Raw genomic sequence first — 21,331 nt, forward strand, 5'->3', positions numbered from 1 at the left:
TAGCAAATGTGTTATTTCCATTCGGGCCCACACAATACATGTGACACATGGGCAACAATACAAGGCATAAAGACTGTTGCCTCAACGCTAGAGCCATGATGAGCAGGTGGCTTAGTTGGACACGTTACAAACGCTGCTGGCCTGGAAAATTCATTGGGGTTTGGTTTAGGTTATTATTGGATAATGCGCTCCAAACCCTGGGGTCGCCGGGCACAGCAGTAATAAGAATACGTAAGCTTGGTTACATACAGTGGATTAATTACATGTTATTACAGTATTTACAGTACAAATGTATGAGATGTAGGTACATCACAAAGGAGGAGGAGAGATAGTCTACAGTTCAGGAAAATCAGGATATTTACATGCAGAAATCCAGGATCTAATGCGGGTGAACAGTTTGAGGGGTGTCATTGGTCCAGAGCCAACTTTGCACGTTACATCTAAATCCAGAGCCAACTTTTCACGTTACATCTGAATCTAGAATAGGGAATTTCTAGCAAGAGATGGTTAGAAGCTCTGGTGTGGTGACTGGAGGATTTTCTGGTCAGTCTAGCCGAGATATATGGTGGCGCAGTATTGTTCAGTCCTGTGAGAGATGGTGTCTTGAGGAGAATTATGTCACTAATTTTTAACCAGTGGTGGTCTTTCCTGATATTAGATATATGCTCTCTACGGGGTATATCCAAAGCTGCTCTAAGAGCATTGTTCTGCAGTATTTGCATTTTGTTTATGACAGTTTTGCTGGCACCTGCATATACGGCGTTGCAGTAATCCAATTTAGACATTATTAAAGTGTTGGCTTGTGTGATAGCTTTGGAGAGGTAGGGTCTACAGGCCCCGATTAATTTGCAGGTGTAGGATGTAGATGAAGCCAAGGAGTTGACTTTAAGAGAGTGTGGAATCAAGGTAGAAACTTAGCGTTTTTACCTCGGTTACCAACTTGATTACATTACCATCTATATTAAAGGCCGTGTAGCTTGGGCTAAGTTTTTTGAGGTTAGAGTCGGAACCCAGGATCGGTATCTGTTTTGTCGTCATTCAGGCAGAGGCCGTGGGAGGCCATGCATGCCTGAATGAGGATGTAAATCTTATTTACTAGAGCTGCGTCTTCGACAAAGTTGCCAGATAGTGGTATGAGGATCTGCGTGTCGTCCGCGTAATTAATATAGGTTACCCCCAGTCTGTCAAGTTTGTCAAAGAGTGGCTTAGTGAAGATGTTGTACATGGTAGTTGACACATGAACCTTGTGGGACACCACAGGTGATTTGTGTTGGGTCCGCTGAAGCTAAGGGGGAGAACACTCATTGTACGGTTGGCAAGGAAGGCTTGTACCCAGGATATAGCTTCACTTGAGAAATAGGCGGCAGACGCTAGATGCTTGCATAACATTGCATGGTCCACCAGTTTGAAGGCCACCGATAAGTCAAGGCAAAGGAGCATAGCTGTTTTACCTTTATCCTTCAACTTGATTTGTGTCTTGAGGTCAATTAAGGCTGTTTCAGTACCGTGTTGTGGTATGAATCCAGATTGGCGTGATCCTAGTAGTTGGTTCGTCTCCAGGTAGTTTTGGATCTGGAGGTAGGCTACTCTATGATTTTGAGTAGGAACCGGACCGTAGTAATGGGCCTATAATTAGTTGGGATAGCTGGGTCAAGGGTCTGTTTTTTGAGGAGAGGCAGTACCCAGGCTTCTTTAAGGTTAGTGGGCACAGTATTTTATTTAAAGGAGGCATTAATTAGCTTAGAGATGAAGGGTGCTAAATCTCTAGCTGCGTCCTTAATAACTTGTGCCGGGCAACTGTCGCCATGGCAGTTCGATGGTTTCAGAGATGATATAACCTTTTCAATTTCCAGTATGGATATGTTGGTTAACCTAAATGGTTTACAGCTTCTTAGTGCGTCTATACTTGGTGTATCTGTCAGAGGGGCGGTATGGGTTCCTGCGGAGCTCAAGGAAGCCTTCTTCTTTGCAATTTTGGACTGTAGTGTTACTATTTTATTTGCTAATGCATTTTGGAGGCAAGTGCACCATTGTTTGTCCTTGGGGACACTATCCGTGGGAGCAATTGGGTTTTCCATTTCCCAGAGGATGGAGAAGAGTTCTTTAGAATTAGAGTTAGCTTTACTGATTCTCTCATTGAATGTGTTTTTTTTGGTTTGGATCATTTTTTTCTTGTATTTGTTCGCAAGGTTAGCAAGTAGAGTTTTATTCTCAGCTGAAGGTGAGTGCCTCCAGATTCCTTGGAGTTTACGTTTTTGGATTCATAGTTCTTTGAGATGGGGGTGCACCAAGAATCGAGGTGTGATTTTTGTTTACTTTTTACGTAGTTTGATAGGGGCAATAGTACCCAAGGCTTTGGGCATAGTATTGTTAAATGTATCAACTAGCGTATTTGGGTCAGAGTTGTTAGCGCTAGCAGCGAGAGCTGGTAGAGGGGTGGAGGGCGGAGTAGTTTTTCAGCAGTAATTTCTTTTTTACTTCTGGTTAGCAGGGGTGGTGCTATTTCACGAGTATACTTTTAGAGGTTCTATGATGGATGAGAAACATAAGTTGGTGGTCGGTCCAGGTTTGTGGTGCAATATTAGAGATGGTAGTGGCACAGTTCAGGTTGGCTATCCTTTTATGTGCGTGGGAGCTAAGACTTTTTGGGTAAGGCCATGTTCAACTAAAATTGATTGGATAGATTGGTCCCGTTTGTCCTCAACATCATTAAATCCCAGGTTAAAGTCACCTAATAATAGGAGCTGGGTGGAATCTTTGATGTTAGTGAGGAGGCTGGAATGGTCTTTCTCAAAGTTACCTAGAAGGCCAGGTGGTCTGTACACCAGGAGAATAGTTAGTGTACTAATATTGGAGATGGGTAGTTTAGCTGATAGTAGTTCACAAAATGTAATTGCTGGAGGTGGGGTGAGTCTTAATGCTAACTTAGTTTTAGCAATGATAGTCAGGACGCCGCCTCTAGAGTTAAGCCGATCGACTGAGTATATTGTAGTTGTCTGGTATGGCAATCATAAGTGCGGGACCTGCAGCATTGTGGAGCCAGGTCTCGGAGACAGCCAAAAAGTCAAGTTTATCCATAGTAAGTATGTCAGCAATTTCCGTGTTATGTGCTATGAGGGACCTCACATTGATGAGTGCTCCTGATAGGGTGGGAGTTGTATTTCTTTCTTGAATAGGTCTTAGTTTAGGGTGCCTGGATCTCTTCTGGTTGTGAAGAGTGTAATTATGCGTTTTTGGAGGTCTTTCACCACTGTGGCAGATGGGTTAGGGTTAGTGGCGGTTAGAATGGGTGTGAAGACCGATGGTCTAGGTCCTTTGTTTTTGAGATCATAAAGTCGTGGCAGCCTAGCTCTAAATCACATATTTCTCTCCTGCAGATTGCAGGGTGTAGAGTTAGTGTGGGTCATTGTTATGGTGATTACAGTAGCCCAAAGTAGGGAACAGAGTGTATATATAAGGTGAGTCTTGGTGGTGCGCATGTTAGACTATTATGTGGTCACTACTGCATTATACAGGAAGGTGCTGCGTAAATGCTTGTTATAGGAGCTAGACATAGGTATTGTTACATCAGCGAAGGGGCACCTAAATTTGACAATCCCAGTAATGGTTAAAATGCATACATACCACAGCGAAGGGGCACCTAAATATGACAATCCCAGTAATGGCTAAAATGCATACACATCACAGCGAAGGTGACCTAAATATGACAATCCCAGTAATGGCTAAAATGCATACATACCACAGCGAAGGTGACCTAAATATGACAATCCCAGTAATGGCTAAAATGCATACATACCACAGCGAAGGGGCACCTAAATTTGACAATCCCAGTAATGCATATATACCACAGAGAAGGGAGTATTTATCAACCGCAGGCTGTGTACTTAGTACAGATGCAGTTGGCTTGCAGGGACAATGGCATTAATATAAGGCACTGCAGCCATACATCAGATTATTATGGTATGAGAGCGTTTCTAATGCAGGTGGGAATTTGTACTTACAGGAAAGTCACACGGTTATGCATAGAGTTGCAGGATACATGTATCATACAGCATACGGCAAAGTGGAAAAGCAAATTGTTCCGTGTATTGGAGTATCGTTAGCAGAGCCTCATTTTGAAGGATTGGTAGGGACAATTGGGTTGGGCATAGTGGGTTGGCCACGCTGCGCTTCAATGCGCCAACAGGCGCAGAACAGGGCCTCATCTCCACGGCCCTTCGATACTAACTGGCCGGCGTCCGCCTACCGGCGGATCTGCTTCCTGGATATGTGGATCGGTTCCCAGGCAACGCGGGAGGCAGCCATTTTGGGGGCAGGCAGCCGATTTCGTAGCAAAATGCTCATACGAGCATGCGAGGAAGCGGATTCAAAATGTATACAGGGCAGACTGGTAGACGGTAAAGTGCATATCAGCTGGCAAAGGCTCACTTTTAAGAAAATATAATGCAGTATGCAGCGATCACGTCGCAGCAGTCCATCTTAGCAAACCCACAAGGCTGGGTCTGGTAGCAGAGCCGTTGGAGGGCGGCTCCATCCCACTCCAGATCCTGGGGGAAATGCACCCACTAAGGCATTGCAAACGGAACACCCTCCAAACTATCGGGGGAGCATTAAAATTGAATACTCATTAGGGATAGCCCAATAGTATAACCATTTCTTCTGAAATGCGTTCTCTTCACATTTCGTTCACAGAATATGCAACAGCATTGTGTCGCAAGAATCATGCAGTACCATTAGTTGTACTCAAAGAATTGAATGTGCATTTTCAATACATTTATTTGCATCCTGGAACTTTGTTTTCCATTAAAGAAAATGGAAAAGGAAAGATACGACACAGTCAACTTTCCTTCATGGCTTTACATTGTCAGGTTTGTTTAGGAATTGTAATTTTCAAGTCATCACTGTAACACAGTATTCTTGAAAAACGAATACCCATTTTTAACTAGCGCTGAGACGATATGCGGTTATGTCTAGGTTGCAGATTGGTCTCCAATCCTGGTTTCACAAATTAACAAACACGCCAACTAACTATCGCCCCATCACAACAGTGCCATTCTTATTCAAAAACAAACTATTTGAAAGTTAATAACCTCCTTGGCCTACTACAGTATGGTTTCCGCCCAAGACATGGGACGGAAACAGCCCTTCTGGACTTAATGGATAATGTCAAAGGCAAATTAGCCCTATTACTCCTAGACCTCTGTTGTATTTGATGTCGTCGACCACAAAATCGTATGCAAACACTTGGCTTCTGCGTCTCACTTCTCCCCCAAAGCTATTCAATGGATACGATCTTTCCTGACAGACCGAACAATGAGTCTTCTCCCCGAGTGCAGAAGCATAACCAACACCGGTCACATGTTGAGTACCCCAAGGCTTCTGCATAACTCCAACGTTTTACAACATTTTCACCAAACCTCTTTTCGACTGTCTCGATTTGGATGCCACTTACACTAACTATGCGGACACCCAAATCCTCATCCCCATCACAGGTGACCAGGTCATTGACACTGCTACTCTCAATACTATCTAACCATCCAAGCCTGGATGGTGCACCATGGTCGGTGCCTGAACGGCGAACAGATGGAACTGCTCCTCATGGGGTCACAAGTCTGTCTGACTAAACTGAACAATGCCTCAACAGACAGTAGGTAACCTTATAAAAGTAAAAAAACATGGGTTTTTACCTGGACTCCTCATTCATACTATAAAAGCAAGTAAACGCAACTGAGTTAGCAGTAGCCTACACCTGCAAGCTCATCAACGCATGCAGACCATTTTTGTCACCCAATAGCTGCACCCCCTCCCCTGGCCACAGCCCTCCTGACAAGATTGATTACTGCAATGCCCTCTATGCAAGATCCAAAACATCAAAAAACTCCAGATACTGCAAAACGCCGCCCTCAGAGCGGCACTCAACATTTCTAAAACCACCCAGATTTCTACAACAAAACCGAATACCCATTGGCTACCGATTCAAGAACATATATTCAAAATTCTTATCCCTACACAAATGTCGCCATGAGTCAGCACTTTATCTGTCAAAGTGTCCAAAGCTCAAAGTAGGACCACACTATCAACTAACATGCACTTACTAGCTACACATAGATTCCAACTACAGAAAGCAGGAGGTAGTTGCTTCCCTACAATAGCCGCCAAAAACTGGAACGCCGTACCAGCTAGACTGAGGGCTGAAGACACTTTCTGGACCTTCCAAAAACAACTGCAAACTCACCTCTTTACTTAACCTCCTAGCCAGTAAGTCTAGATCTCAAATCACCCATTTGTATGTATATAACCTTATTGTTCTGAAGTAACCTTACCTCTTGTCAAGGGTTTTGACCCATGTTGAATTATAAGACTGGGTAGATGTGGGGATGAGCTGTCGCCGCCCACATTCACGCCAGAATCCAGGAGAACCGCGCAGTTTGCGCACACCAAAATGGTCACCTAATCTGCCACCCACCAGTGCAAAGAAAGGTGGTTCTGTTCAAAATCCGTTTTTATTGATGTCAAAAAGTTGCTAAAATCATGGGCACAAGACCACTCTAAAGATACAACCTTCTTGTGGGGGGTTCCACATCACCACTCTACTGTAAGGATGTCATCAAAACAATGTTTAGCATGGGTCCTATACTATCAAGCAAAAGACCACTCTATTGAAATGCATTAATTCAAGACAGATCCCAAAAATGGGTGCAGTACCAGCTTTGTCCACAAACCGGCGCTAGCTGTCTAAACTCTGACAGTAGAACCGTACCTCAGGAATGCCAGAGGATCCTGAGCTAACTGGGACTTCAAAGGTTTGTTCCCAGGAGGCAGGCTGGTTCAATTAAAACACATCAAAGGGCCTCTGTCCATGGGAAGCATTCACACCAGCCCTTACCAGCAACAGCCCCGGAGATCACATGGACCTGCTAACCAAATGCAGGGTGGCCCCCCTGGTTTGCTGACCCCAGCCCACACATTAGAGACTTTGCTTTGAATAGGATATGCTAATTTTGAGTGTGGACTGTAAACAGAGCTGCCTGGGAGGGGAGACATGTGATCCCTGACCCACCCAAGCTTCTGGGGGGCGGGCTCAGACACTTTTGTGGAATCATATTGCAGCAAATATATGTTTAAGTTAACTGCTTCTAAAAGATTGTATTAAGCTTACAAAAATGTGCAATTTGGACAACCTCAATCTAAGAAATGTACCCACAATTCAAGACTTGATTCAACTTTGTACCATGTTCTGAGGCAAAACCCCGCTATTTATTGATATTAGAGACACCGGGTTTATGCTAGAAACCTAGTAAATAGCTGGAATGTGTGTAGAAGGAGGGTGTACATTTGTGTTATTTTTGATGAAAAACCAATGTTGCAAAACCCACTAAAAACAAAATAAGTTGCCATTTGTTAATGCAAGCCCCCAGGAAGATCAGAGTCGGACAAGCATGGACCATAAGGAATCTGTAATATGTACATGTAATTTCAACAAATTGTGTATCTAGGAAATATGTATTTGGGTCAGAAATAGATTTGTGTGCAATTTGACAAGGGGAGGCTACTCTGACCATAAAACCTACAGCATCACTCTGACGCTCCAATTATTTCCCCCAATCAAGGGAGAGAGGAAAGATGGCCAATGACAAGTGAGAGGGGCAGGCTTAGCTAGGCCCAGGCACACACCCATTTTCAAAACACATAAAAAGGAGCATTGAAACCCAGGTAGAGAGAGATTGACTTTTCACTTTCTGCGGAGCGCTTTGCCGGGAGACTCCAGACTTCAATCCATCAATCTCCAGAGACCAAGAAAGCAGTGCCAAGAACTTTTGCCAGAACCAGAGACGCTGTATCCAGAACCGATAACAGAACCGGAGACCCAGAGACCAGATCGCTGTGCAGTGCCGCTAGCAGACCCAGACCAGATCGCTGTGAAGTGCTGTGCGCAGAGATCGTCCGTGGCGAGGGAACCGCAGTCCAAACCTGACCAGATCCGTGACAAAGTTGCATTCCTGTCCAAAATATAGTGTGAGTACCGCCAGAACTGTGCAAAACCCAATCCCTTAGTTTAAAATAATCTAAACTATTTTAACCTATTTAGAACTACCTCATGGGAATCGTGTGTGTCATTCTGTCCTTTTTTAAAGCTGAAAATTGCCACCTGCCATTTTGAACTTTTAAATTTCAAATCCGAAAAAACTATTTTCACACAATCGTCCGCATCTCTGGAACAGTTTGTCCTAGGAACGAAATTTAACTGTCATTTTAAAGCTTAAAATCTAAGCTTTCCAACGAACCTAGACTTCCTACTCCTTATAGTGCCTCCGTAATTACGCTCGACGCGCGCAACTAATTTGCCGCGATTTGACATTTGCAATCATTCCAGCCACGTGTGAAAATATTTGCCTTAGTTTCCATCCTTGAAATTCGTTTTTAACCTGCTAATTACTCAGAGCATTGCTAAAGTGGGCCTGAACTAATACCAACGAGCTATTACTCACCCTGAACCTCTACAGGGAATTAAAATCCATTTTAGCATCATTTCACTTCATTGCCACCACATTCAAAGCATTTTGGACCTGCGATTTAAAATCATACCTGTTTTTCTCTAAGCTTGCTAGTGGGGGGGGACTGAATTTCGTATTGTATTTGATTGCATTCCTGAGAACTGTGCGCTCTCCTTTCCATCTCCTTATATTGCATAAGGGGGGGAGGGGGGGGACTGAATTGTCAAGGAAAAGTGATTACATTGTCTTTTGTTGAAGCCATATCCAGTTATTTTCTGTACTGCATTTCATTCATCATTGCCTTGTCCTTGAAGCCATAAAGGCATTCTCTACCACCTTATTTTTCTTTTCCTATTCATAAGTAACCAAGAACTGTAGGATTACCTATTGCTGATTACTGCTCATATTCACAAGTGTGCTATCCATTATCAATTTATTTATAGAAGTGTGATATATATATATATTGTTTAATTTTTCAAATAAACCTTTTAAATTTGCAAACCAAATCTACTTCTTGGCTCAGGGGGATTCTAAGAGAGGGGTGTTATACAAGGGTTCATCATCCAGATTATAACGTGCCATAAAAATATATAAATAAGGGCTTCCCTTGGGCATCCCAGACAAGGCACTGACTTAGTGGGATTGCTTGATTGGAGTCACTTACACTATACTCATATGTAACTTTGTAAACAATGAAATCACCATGTAAACAATTGGCTGGGAACCTTTTGTGCTATGCAACCAAGAAAATAACTACTCAACATTTGTCTCATGTAAGAATAGCACCCAGAGGCCCCCGTGTTAGGCGCGCTATACAAATTGCAAAATATTTGATCCTGGGAAAAGTCCCCACATCCCTGCAGTTGACATGTGTACACTACACAAAAATGCCTCACTAGAGGCAATGCACCCATTAAAAAAATGGGTACAAAAAATTAAAAAAGGACTGTGAAACTGATTTATTGCAGTCATTTGCCTCTTGGCTTAATTATATCAACTTCTTGCACTATATCTTACCATGATGCCGTGGAGTTTCAAATACTACCTGTGATGTCATTATCAATTCCTGTGATGTCAATACCTATGCAATTTAGGGGAGCCTACATGCGTTTTGTCGCACAGCACCATGCAAATCGTAAACCTGTCCTCAGTGAAGATCAAAGGTTTACATGATGATTGCCCATCGAGTTCCCCTAGAAAGGATCAACATACATTAAAGGAAGATCATATGCTCTGCATGTTTGGTCCCGACTAACAGGCAATAGCAGGGTTAATGGGATTTTGGTTTATTAACTGACTTGGTATGCACAATCATTGCAGAATCACATGCCCTAAGCAATGCATACTCACACATGTTCAAAGCCTCAAATGTGCACTCAGTTTTTACATGCACCACAGCTTGCACAGACAACCTTTCGCATACAATAGCATTTTACATGCACACATGAGAGCCTATCACTTCCAAGGACATGGCACTGAGCAGCATGCAGAGCCCAGGAAAGGTGGGAACAGAAGAGATGTAGAGGGGCAAAATAGAAGATAAAAGATATGATAAACAGTGAAACAGGAACAGAAAGAAGAACTTAAAGGGCAATAGGCAGGGATAAGGAGAGAGAAGCAAACAGAGGTTAGAAAAGCAAGAAAGGGTGACAAACGAGCAAGGTTTAATAAAAGAAAAATACAAGGAACAGAACGGTGAGGAAAAAAAAGTTAAGAGAAGGGCCAATTAATTTAGTCCCATCCTGTAAGCAGCCCCTCAATATTTACTTAAGGCTAGTTTTGCTTACAAGAAAGGAGCACATACAGGCTCCCACATCTCCAGTTTCCATCAGTCAGCGTTTCGGATCGTCAGTAGCCCGGGACTCTGCTTTTCTGTGTGCTGTCCTGGAGCTTGGGGACCAAAATAACAAAATTATCCTCTCTGAAATCATGTTGCAGTTAGTGCGACAGGATTTTTAAAAAAAGAAAGAAAGAAAAGCAATTAATCATTGTTGCATCGTGAACTGCAATGCAATACTGCTCATTTTATGCCTTGGAATAGTTGCGCCACAGGAAACTACTATTGTTACTGCCGGATTCCAGTAGGTAAACATATCTTTGACTCTGCACGAATAACTAGGTGCAAAGAAATGTTATAACTATAAATCAGTAATTTTGTAACATACTCGCTTTTAAAATACTCCCTAAAATATTTTACACCCAACGTTAAAAAAATGTGGAGTAAAATTTCCCAGTTCAAATCTGGAGCAGTGGGCAAATGCTCAATTCTTGGCCTGAAGAAGGGATCTATGATCTGGTGATGTGGAAAACAGTATACCTTCTTGGCGACCAGGCATAAGGGATCAAAATTAGAGAAAGTTTAAATATTTTAGAATTATGGAGGATGTATGAGAAGGGTGGAAAGGACCACAGTGTTAAGAAAGCAGAGGAAGGAGATTGCTTCCACACCGCCCCCATAAGGGTGCATGCTTTAGCACCTGCAGACGGATATGCCAAACTATTTCAAGCCCCCGTGCTCCATTTTCTCCAGCAGCCACACCAGTGGTTACGAGATCGACACTAGCAATGCCTTTTTCAGCTATGGCTTCTGCCAAGGAAAGTCAAAGGGTAACTTTCAGTAGTTCGAACCACAGAGATTGAGAACTGGGTCGAAAGCAGAATGACCCCCCCCAACTGTTAAATTGGCAGAGAGGTTAAAAGTGAAAGAGCGAGAATGAGAGTGAAACCAAAGGTTAGGTGAAGGGCTGAGAATGGGTGACAAGGAGGAACAGTTCCTCCTACCGCTACAATCTTGGATAGGTTGTGAATGGCAGTGGAAAATCAAGAGCGGAGAAATTTGGAGAAAGCATTTAGACTAGCGGAGTGCTGCTGCGGCAGCAGAGTAGAGCAGGAAGAAGGGAATAGGCAGCTAGAAGATGAAGGGGAGTGAAGGAATGGACAGGTGCTGTTAGGTTTGATAAGTTAGTCATTAAGGTCGTCCACGTGGATCTTGAGGAAAGTGTTGCTTTGGGTACAGGACTTGAACAAGAGCCGGCATACTACGGTAGTGCCGTGAACTCTTATATGCCCACAGAAAGACCAGAGAATGTGAGAGAAAGTGGAGAACTAGGAGAACAAATGTGAATCAGACATTGGGCAGGGAGACCAGGATGCAGCAGCCCCAACTCACGCTCAGCAGAGGCAGCTACAGAAACGACACAATGGAGTCGGCCATGCAACAGTGCTCGCATGGCCATAGTGAAGGCCAAGACGGAGAGAACCCCAGTAAAAGCAAAAGTAACCTAGTTCCCATTGCTCCAGAAGGGACGGGGAAAGGCACGTTATGTTCGTGGTTGTACATTGACCGGAATAACTTGAAAAAACACTGCTCGCTCATTTCAGGGGCAGGGACATGGATTTGTGCATGGAGAAACAGACTGCCATTGTTATGTTGGCCATTGGGGACATGAATCGTGTTCACAGCTCCGATGGAGCGGTAGGGGGGAGGGGTGGAAGTCAAACAAACTTTGTAAGCAATCAGGGTAACCAGGAGTTCAGTTAGATATGTACACTCTTGATGGGTCACCTTTTAATAATTATAGGTCACATATGGGGAGCCCTGCAGGTTATGCAGCCCGATACACCAGATATAAATTGGATTCTGGCTAAAATGAAGTTAGATGACTATGCTGCCGCATGTATCCAGTTGATTAAAGAAATTTGGGACAATAACGTAGCTATTTCCTACCACATGTACAAAAGACATTTTTTTTAAAGTTCAAAATGATTTAGATAAAGCGGTGGGAATGCAGGCTAAGCGCGAGATGGAAATTCACGCACACAGGCATTTTTGTACAAGACAAGGAAAACGAGAGTAGGCACAGTAAGACAGTTAGCCGAAGCAAAACTAATTCAGAAAAATACAAAAATAACCTAGCAAAAATTAGTTGGAAGGAGCCAAGATACTAGTGCCACTGAGGGACAGCAGAAAATTGGGACAGGTAGAAATTGATTATGGCGCACGGTTGGATGACTGGAATGCTCCCGATTAAAAAGGCAAATGGGATTTCCGAGGGGGAAGAGGAGGAATTCCACTACCTACCTGGGGCTGGTCAGACCTATACGTGTCAGCCAACCGTACCAGCGCAGGCTCCAGTACAGGAAAAATAACACTATCCCAAGGAACAGTGCCCCATTACACTAGAGCAAGTGTTTTTGGAGGAAATCCTTTCCCGCTCCCAAGTACTACCATGTATCTGGATTACGACAGCCCACAGAGATCTCCAATGTGTCCAGTCCTGTCTCTTACTGCCGATCCAGAAGAGGCACCCCAGATGGTGCAAATGTAGGTAATCAAGCATGTATGATCGATCCAGGGGCTACAAAAATCAAGGACGGTATGTTCGCCCTCGTCAGGTAAAACGATGGACACAGGGATTCTCTGGGGCTATCCAGTCAGTTCCTTACACTGATCTACATATTAAGGTAAGTACGCAAAATGCATCTGCTCCCTTGTTGTATTGTACAGATACCCCGACAAATCTCTTGGGCAGCCACCTAGCCCTTCCCTGTCATTTGTATACAATAAACTTGCGTAACGGATAAAAGTGCACTCACTTTTTATGGGGCGGGGGAGGCCTATTATTTTGGGCAAGGAGATCGGAGGTCCACCCACACAACGATTATCTTATTCCTTTTATGCTGGGACAAATGCACCGACAGATCCTGGTATTTCAGTTTCATCTTTGCTTTTTGAAAGAGGTCTCAAAATTTACACTTACAATTGTTGAGTGCTAACTTAAGGCTCAGGTTTTCAACTATTTTAATATTTTCAACAATTTTATCTATATTTATCCAAATGAAAAAAAAGGTATTGCTTTAGGGTCTTTGAGTGGCCCTAGCTTCAGGAAGCAACAGGGTGCTTTCATTTAAAGCGGGGGGTGGGGTGGGGAGGAACATGGTGAGGGAAGAAGAGAAACAAGGAAGCAGAGAGCCAACAGGGGAAGGCAGGCAGTTTAGTAGCCAGGGATCTACAAGCAATCAAGAGTGAGGAGGAGATCTCTTGGGGCGTTTGGAGAAGGCTGATCTTCTGTTCCGATTCTTTCCTTCCTGCACCAGTGGAGTTAAAGTGTACACATGCCCTTACTTCTGGTGGATTGTAGGCCTCTAGGGATGCAGAGAGTCTCAGTGAGGTAACTTGGGGACAGATATACGGACTTACACTTTAAGGCAGTGTAGTTGCAAAGGGCCGCAGTGTATTTGCAGAGGGGCGCTGTGATGTTTATTTTGACGAGTCCTTTGATGAGACATGCTGCAACATGCAGGACATCTCAAGAGTGAACATGCAGGACATCTCAAGAGTGACAAGGAAATTGCCGGAATTCCTTCAAAAGGGCATTGTCATTATCCAGACGGGAGAGGACCAAGGCGTGGACAGAAGTTGAAGGGCTTGACATTCCTGCAGGAGAGAAAGTTGATACCATGCCGATGGTGCCTCTCTTGATGGATGTTGTTTGAAGGAGAGGTGGGTCTAGGTTGAGCACAAGGGAATTCGCACAGGAGACCAGCTGGGGTGCAAGGACTAGGGTTATAGTCGAGAGCTAGCTCTGGATGTCCGGGTCAATATTGGTCAGTCTTGGAGGGGGTTTGAGCTTCAGGTAAGCACTGGGAATCCATGGCTATACCAATGTGAGGCATGCCTCGAGCCCGTGGTAATCTTCGATGGAGGGCATCTTCTGTTAGAGCTGCGCATTGGAGGATGTGTTGAGCGAGGAGGGTTTTGAGCGGTTCCAAGTAAAAATTGAAGATCACAGGGAAAAGGAATATTTGAAGGACTTAACAGGTGATGGGTAGAGATGGTGATCTGATCTGGAGGAATCCATTTGTACAAACTTGTGCGAGAAGCATTGTATGATTTGAATCAGCCGAGGACGATAAGTGGGTATCTGGTGGTCTGTGTTGAATGCTGCTGAGAGGTAAGCAGAACCAGGAGGCAAGAATGACATTGATCCTGGCAGTTCGATGCCGCATCTGGGTCTGAAGACATGGTATGAGCGAAAGAGGCGGTTGGAAAAGGGGAGTGGCTACTGCTCTGTCACGAATCTCACCGGTAAGGTGGGCAACGTGGCAGTAGTTGCTTAGGTCATCAGGGTCCAGTCTTGGTTCAGCTTTAATTGGATGCTCACAGAGCTGGGTTCCTGCACAAACAGCCATTACATTTTACATTAAAAACAAATGGCTGCTCAGAACATTGTTGATCTGAGCAACAATGCTGAAGCAATTTAACCATTTCAAAAGGAAATTTGTTTTCATACTCTGTTGCATTTCATTTCACAGACATGGACTTGCAAGGCATGACTGGTAACTGGAGAAGCCGAGCAAGAGACCTGCATTTCTAATTTCAGTCTGTATTTATGTGTAGAGAAAAAAAAAAAAGTTACGTGGACAATATTGGGGGTTGAGGGCCATGTGGCTTTTTAAGCCTCGTTAGTAGCTGGCAAGTTGAAATTTGTATCCTCACTTTAAACCATATCTACAAGCACCTATTTTGGCCACCCACACACAGCAACAAGTGTGGGGGCAAATCCCCCACATCCAAATGTACACCCGTTTACAGTAGCTTTAAGGATGCAAGCTACTAAAAAAGGGATAAGTCGTCCCTCACCTCACGGCATGAATGGCATTTCTCTGCATACACATTTCGCACTTGCTAAGAAAGCATTACCGCTCGCCAAAGGCTATTGGAGTTCTTAAGCCTGCTGAATGCAAATCTGCTCCTGGTTCTAGAAAGTAAAAGAAAACTAAGGAGGTACTCCTGTTTGCAGACACCGATGAAACTCAAACTGCCTTAAGTGCTCTAAAAGGCAAATGGAGGATAAACTACAAGGAGGAAAAAACTAGGACTTGCGTCGAAACATAACATGATCTAGGGCAACAAATAGTCTATTCAGCAGTTGGAGTATTATGCTAAGCTTGCATATTTTTGGAGTTTGTCGAAAGGTTATTCTTGTTGGCTTTTTTTGGCTCTATTCTCTTTGCGATTTCTTTTTCAGGAATTAAAAAACGTAAAAAGGCAGGAGAGCGCGAGGACTCCGGCTGAGTGAAGAACTCCCGCCTCTTCAGTTCATCAGTTCTATATGCCTGCTCAATGATGTCCGTTAACGGTGTGGGACTATTGGGTGGTAAGGAATCTTGGCATTCAAGACCTGCATGGCAAGTTCTGGAGCTTACATACTTTAACTGAGAAATGCACTCACCCCATGGGGGCGGGTGACAATGTTTACCTGTGCTTTCTGTAAAATTGGTTAGTTTACAGCGAGCAGGCTTCATATTTGATGCAAGCTGCCACCCAAAGGAGAGCCATGAACAGTGGAACTTATTTGCCATTTACCGAAAACAAAATTGGCTTGCAGTAAATGGCAAATAAAGGCTTCAGTAATATAAAAAAGGGCCCATTTGTCATCTCAATTCTCGACCACCAAACCAAAGAGACTATTTTGAATTCTACATGTGCTAGTTAGGCTAGTCACCGTCTATCCCTGTAAAGGAACGGTCCCTCAGTGGTTCCAAATGTTCCTAGAGGACGGTGGTTGCTGCCCATCCAAGGAGAAATACTGTCCCCATTTCTCTCTAGCACTCGTGAAAGAAAGCAGTACACTCCTAAATTCCTATTTAAAAATCGGGTGGGCCCTGTAGACACAGCCTTGTATCTATGTATTCAATCTATTAAATTTGTCTTTTTTCCAACCCCATTTATTCTACTTCTTGGTAGGTTAATTACACAATATCCCAAAAATATGTGGACCGGTTTCAGCAGTACAGGACAAATTCACTGCCTTCCTCAGGACTTGGGGAATCCTCTATCCCCCCTGCTTATTAGGTGCATCTTCTCTGCAGATGCTAACAGACACAAAGTGTTCTCATTTCACAACACGGTCTCTAGGTGGTGGCATTACATGACCCAAAGTCAATACAATTGAGGAAAATCATCAAAACATCAAACATCCACCACCTACATTTCATGCTATTCGCTTAACATTACCGTAGGTCTTGTGCATAGTATAGCGTCACAGCTTACAAGGAGCACGATGCATAGCTGTAAGCTTCCAACGCAACCAGAGGACCAGAGGACACCTGCTTTCTATGCTCTTCCAAAAATTCATAAAGCCATGGACTCTGCAACCAATTTGTCTGGCAATTGTCCCAATTCGTATACGCGGGGTTCCTAAAAGTAGATAGCGTGTGAAGTACTCAACCACAATGTTACTCTTGTTAAAGATTGTTAAAACCATACCTGTATCATTTTTTAACAATTTGGTAGTTGCTGTCCAGAAATTCGCTAAGCAGTGCTCCGCTTTCTTTCACGAGTGCTAGAGAGAAATAGGGACAGTCTTTCCTTCAATAGACGGTGCACCACCGCTATCTAGAAAGTTTGCACCACTGAGGGCCAGTAGATTCAGTTTACAGGGACAGACTGACTATAACTAGCATGTGTAGAATACAATGTATTCCCTCTCTTTGGTGTTACAAATACTAGTTTCAAAATTACACACACTCGCCAGAAAGTTACATACTCGCCAGAAAGTTAGAGTACAATGCAAACGTCCTGGAGCACAAATTCAAGTTGCAATCGAATAGCCAGCCATAAAATATATATTTTTTTTTTTTTAAACTCACTCGCCATCTTCACAGCACACAATTTCTTAACTGCCAATCTAATATCCCTGGACAATGGCTAGTGGGGAGTGCATAGTTTGCACTCTGAAAACAGTACCCGCCTTTCCTAAAAGCTCTGCGCCAATGTGAGTGGGCTAGTATATTCTGCAAGCCCTGATTGTGCAAAGAAACCAAGGATAGACAAAATCATAAGGACATTGCTGCTAGACAGCAATCAAGGCATTAAACAGTGCCCCCAACTTACACAAAGAATCAGTCAAATGTAATCTCGGTTGGAAAGACAGCTCATCGGAAAAGAGCTGGCACCTTAACACCAAGGGCACAGTAAAAATGCTTTTTGAAGTATGTAAGATAGTGTTTACATTTATTCTTTTGTCAAGTGTTACAACGATTAAAAAGAAAGAAATCAAACAAAATGTCGGCAGAGGTCCAAAGCTACTCCCGCCAAGCAAAATATATTAAAACACAAGAAGTGATCATATGCTGGAATACACAGTCAACTTCACAAGGCAATCTTGGGAGGGGCTCATCACATATTTCCGTTTGTGCATGCATTACCCCACATCGCAGTCCTTACACCCATTACTCAACAATACAGTCCTTTCCCACTCATGTATTCATCTTCAATACTCCTACTTACCATGCCCATCCGATAGAATTATCCTGCCAGGGGGTGTCTTCCTCCTCACTGCGTCGGAAAAGAGGGCTACCACCTCTGAGCTCAAGGACAGTGGAGTATTGTGCATTTAATGTACTTGGGTCAGTTATAGTGGGGGGACTGAAAGACATGTCAGGTCTCAGGGTACATTGAGTAAACAGAGCACAGCTAGTGGGTGGTCCAATACAGCAACAAAAGGGGACTCCTCCAGCAGTGATTTTTTGCTTGAAGCCTCCTACAGAGTAATTTCCCCAAGTAACTCCAGGTCGATTTAAGCTTATTGGTTACAGGTACGTACGCTCGTGGTAGTGGAAAGTTTGCGCCCCCGAAAGCAAGAAGGTGGTGATGGGACGCTTCTTCCAATGATTCCACCTCTTCCTGAGATTCTCACAGGAGGAGGAGGAGAAAGCAGTGCTCCAAGGTCAGCTCAGGTAAACTTGACAAGAGGAGCAGCGGGGGTTCACCCAAGAAGGCTGTACGAAAGAGGGCCCCCCCCCCCCACACCCTCTTCCACAACTCTAGCCAGTTCTTCAGACTCTGCTGCAGAAACTGCAGTCAGTGGAAGAGGAAGGAGAGCCAAAGGGAAAGTACCTTGGCCAAGAGGCAATTGACAAAAGTTTAAAAACAGGTTGCCTGTAGAATGCATTTCATGGAGACGGACTCTACCTATATAAACCCAAGGCCCACTATTATGTCAATTTAACAGTCAAGGGCTCCTTTGATTGAGGACATCGGGGGTCACGATACTTTTGGAGTGAATAGAGCCAGACCACATGTAGGTTTCCAGATGTGTGGGTAAACTCTATCCACTTAGGAGAGAATAAGCGCAAACCTTGCGAGTGATACGGTTGACCAAACATCCGTCAATGGGCCCTGGGGAAGTTGCAGTTCACAACCGGACAGATAAGAAAGTAGAGTCAACCCTCAGGAGAGGTTACACGGCAACCCATCAGCAATTCTCGGATGACTTGCCAGAACTTTACTCAAGGATTGAGATGGGGCAGGAAGGCTCTGCTTTGTTGGATACCATACAACACATCAAGTGGAGTTCCTTTCAGACCTGGCGTATGATGTATGGGCCCATTGCTATGAGGACAACAGTAACAGGCATCACATTCATGTGAAGGACTGGCAGACTGAACTCAGAAAAACAAGGGCCTTCTTTTATTCCAAGGTGCCCAACTGTAAACTAGTTGGAAGAAAATGTGCATACCAGACCACAATCAAAACCTCAGAGATCCTTTAGACATACCCCTCCACGTCAGTAGAGTCCAGGTCCCTGCAATTAACCGTTGGAAGTCGTACAGTGTTCGGGAACAAAAAGCAGGCTCCTGCACAGAAAGTCGGGACATCTTTGCCAAAAGCTCCTCGCTCCTGACTGGAGTAGTCCCAGTGGAGGAGAGGCTGTTGCTTCAAGGATAACTGGCTCTACTCTCCCAGCAACGACTCCTTAACCTTAGACCTACTGAACAGAGTTTTGACAGTAGTGGAGGAAGCATGGCCCAGGATACAAAGGAGAAAAAAAAACGCAACTTCTACAGAAGAAAGTTTGGGCTGATGGCATCCCAAGTGAAGGGAATGCTACTACCACCTAGTACCAAAGGGGTCATCAGGGGAATGGGAAGGCCAGGGCATAATGCCAACCCGGATCCTGAAAGAGGAGAACACCTTTGTTCAGAACTAATTTTAAAATGGAAAACCTACAAAAGATTCTGCCCCCATTTCGGCAGAGCACTGGTTGCCTTATAAGATCTCAGCAATAGATACCTCCATGTGCCTAATCCATCCAGACCATTATCAGTTCTTTCAGTTTGAAATCGCAGCTCTTCCTTTCCAATTTTTGGTCCTCCCGTTCCATTTAGGTGACCACTTTCAGACCAATTTGGGGCAGATAACTTCGGGAGGAGGGAAATGAGCAACAAGCAATCAGAATTGTACAGGAAGCAGTACTTCTGATCAGCTGAAGACTGTCTAGGCCAGAAGTGGGATAGAAGTACAGGGACTTTTAAGTTATTTTTGTTTACCTCCACAGACAAGGCTGCATCTGTCCCCACCTGACCAATCGCAAGACTTTGAGAACAGGATTACTGTTTCTCCCAAGGGAGTAAGACCTGCAGTGGTGGAACATTCTGAAGGTTGTCCCAGATACATCACTGTCCACAGACATCCCACTGACAAGAGCTCCAAGTTGGAGTGATGTGCTTGGGACTAGGACTATTAAAGGAAAAAAGTAGTCCCACAGAGTGTCTCGGCAGTCTTCCAACTGGAGGGTAGAGGGTCCCCGATGGGGGCTTTCCAGACAAATTGTGACTCAGCCTGTCCAGATTATGTCACAACACAACATTGTCTTACCTGGACCAGCGGAGGCAAGATGGGTTCTGCATCCCTGGCCACGATTGCACACAGGTCGAGTTCTTGGGCAGAAAAGAACTGTGTATCCTTGGAGGCAGCCCACCTCAAGGGGATCCACAATACGTGGACAGGTCGCTAGCAGGAATTTTTCTCATCTGTCATATTATCCCGGTTTGACATTTTTACTTATTTGTAGATCACGCAGCAGCCCGGAGGCATCATGGTGCTTGTATTTGTGAGCGAAATGTTCACCTCCCGCCTAAAATCATACTGCTGAAATGTTGTCCCATGAGGGGTCATGAGCTGTAGATGCTCTGTCAAATCACTGGACTGTGGAACTTCTGTATAGGTTTCCCCCACTCCCCCGCCCCCCCCCCCCCCCCCCCGAGACTGCTATTGTCCAGGGTCATAGGGGATCAAGTATTCCAGGGTGGAGGTACTCCTGGTGGTTCCATTTTGGGCACGCAGAGCTTGGTTTCACCTCTTGTTACATCTATCAGGCTCCACCGTTATTTCTTCCGGTCTCCCAGACTTCAACTGTAACGGCAAACCAGATGCCTCACAACAGTTGGCATATGGCGGTTTAGTTTGAGAGAAGTGTTAAAATGTCAGGGATTGCTACATGGCCAGTTTCTTTGGCAGTCCAGACTCTAAAAAGCCTTCTACTCGGCAAGCATACAATGGACACGGGGGGCGTGGCTAACTGGCCATGTAGCAAGACGTGCCTGCTGGGAGCTGCTCCGGAGATCGGACAAGGATCCGCACTTGCACATGCTGGAAATCATCATCTTACTTCAAAAATGGGCGTGTGAATAGATGCCCTGCCACTGCTGGAAATATCGAGCAGATCGTGTGAGCAATAACAAGGAAACTGACGCTGGAACGTTCGGCGACCCTGATACAGTATCTAAAATGGCAGACAACAATGAGCGAGCGGACGCGGATGCTGGATTGGCAGAACGAACTGAAATGCAGCGTATATAAGGATACACTGTTGCCGGGAGTTTAACTGGATCCCTGCTGATTGAATGGGGAGTGGCGACTTGGTGCGAGGTCGCACTGCCCGAGGAGACCGAAAGTGCGGCTGAGCCCAACCTGTGGCCGTGTGTGAAGAAGTTGGGGGCCGGTGACTGGAGTCCCCGCTCCCCCCAACAGCGTGGGACATCGGGTG

At 44.5% G+C, this 21,331-nt stretch overlaps 1 protein-coding gene across 3 annotated transcripts in view; it reads right to left on the bottom strand.

The window, feature by feature from the left end:
• RLIM (ring finger protein, LIM domain interacting) overlaps positions 1-21,331 on the bottom strand; it is a 339,543-nt gene that overhangs the window by 304,199 nt on the left and 14,013 nt on the right. The window contains exon 2 of one of the 3 annotated variants that reach the window (XM_069612572.1): positions 10,283-10,385. The exons of the other annotated variants lie outside the window; for them this stretch is intronic. The gene's annotated coding sequence lies outside the window, so the exon portion shown is untranslated. The remainder of the gene's footprint in view (positions 1-10,282; positions 10,386-21,331) is intronic. 3 annotated transcript variants of the gene reach the window in all.

The sequence above is a fragment of the Ambystoma mexicanum genome, chromosome 5p (genome assembly GCF_040938575.1).
Source record: "Ambystoma mexicanum isolate Mex_15411 chromosome 5p, UKY_AmexF1_1, whole genome shotgun sequence".
Classification (NCBI taxonomy): Eukaryota; Metazoa; Chordata; class Amphibia; order Caudata; family Ambystomatidae; genus Ambystoma; species Ambystoma mexicanum.